This window comes from Amia ocellicauda, unplaced genomic scaffold, assembly GCF_036373705.1.
Source record: "Amia ocellicauda isolate fAmiCal2 unplaced genomic scaffold, fAmiCal2.hap1 HAP1_SCAFFOLD_88, whole genome shotgun sequence".
Classification (NCBI taxonomy): domain Eukaryota; kingdom Metazoa; phylum Chordata; class Actinopteri; order Amiiformes; family Amiidae; genus Amia; species Amia ocellicauda.
In genome coordinates, this window is record NW_027103014.1 from 56,171 (window position 1) to 57,500 (window position 1,330).

Sequence of the window (1,330 nt, forward strand, 5' to 3'; positions counted from 1 at the left end):
GCGGAAAAAAAATCATAACAAATCAACGGGGGCATTTCTCCGAAAACTAACACCGGGGCAGTGCTCAGGGGGCTCCCAGCTATCAGCCACCCTATCCCGGGACCGATGGGAGCACTTTAAAATTTTCGAGTCAGGGGACCAGGCGGCCGAGTGAAAAACTTTGAAAAATTTTCTATCTCCTCACTCCCATTGACTTTGCATTAGGGCGACCAGGCGGCCGGCGGAAAAAAAATCATAACAAATCAACGGAGGCATTTCTCCGAAAACTAACACCGGGGCAGTGCTCAGGGGGCTCCCAGCTATCAGCCACCCTATCCCGGGACCGATGGGAGCACTTTAAAATTTTCGAGTTAGGGGACCAGGCGGCCGAGTGAAAAACTTAGAAAAATTTTCTATCTCCCCTAGGTGACCAGGCAGCCGGAGCTGATTTTTCTGACCCCTAAAACAATTATTAAAAGGTATTTTTTCGCCAAACTAAGACTTTTAAAATTCAAATAGGATGATTATCTACTGCCCCAGTGGGTTTTTGAACCATTTTAAGCCTTTTTGACAGTTTTCATTTTTCCCCCATTGACTTCAATGGGAGTTAGGTGACCAGTCCTCCGACTTTTGAACCTCTCCTGGGGGGGCTGTGAGCCCCCGATTTCTTTGCAAAGCACGTCATTCGATTCGTCTCAGTCCCCTCTATATACCCCGTGTGTTTGTTTTCTCGAAAAAACCCCGGAACACGGTTTTTTAGGGGGGGGGTGGGGGGGGGGTACTTCGGAGCCATTTGGGGGGGGGTAAACGACATTTCCCGAAATTAATTTTGACACAGCCTTCCTCAGAATCGCTTTTCCAACAAAATGCTTTTTATTTCGAGTCTCTACGATGTTCCTAAGTGGTCGAAACCACTTTTGGACAGTTTTTACACCAAACGGCTCGGGCGCACAGCGGGCCGTGTGCCGATGGGCGGTTCTCGCGGGTCTTAGGCGGGGCTAGGCTGCTCGCGGCGGGCAAGGGAGTGCCGTGTGCAGCCGCCACAGTGTTCCAGGCTGTCAGCATTTCTCTACGGTGCCGGGGGAAATACAGGAACTGGGTTTTTGAAGACACTTAGTGCAATGAGAGAGGTCAAAACTGAGCTAAGGGCACTTGCTGGAGGAAAGTGGCTGGGCCCCGCTAGCTCTTTTACGGACACTTTCTGGACTTGGCCCGGGATTTTCAGACGGTTCTTTGCGACTGTCTGATCATCCAGCGAAATGCAAGGGGGGAACGGTCCCGGCCGCACCCCGCGTTTCAGGCCTCGTCGGCGGCCCGCTCCGGCGGCTGCGCCCGCTAAGTCTTCGCGGCC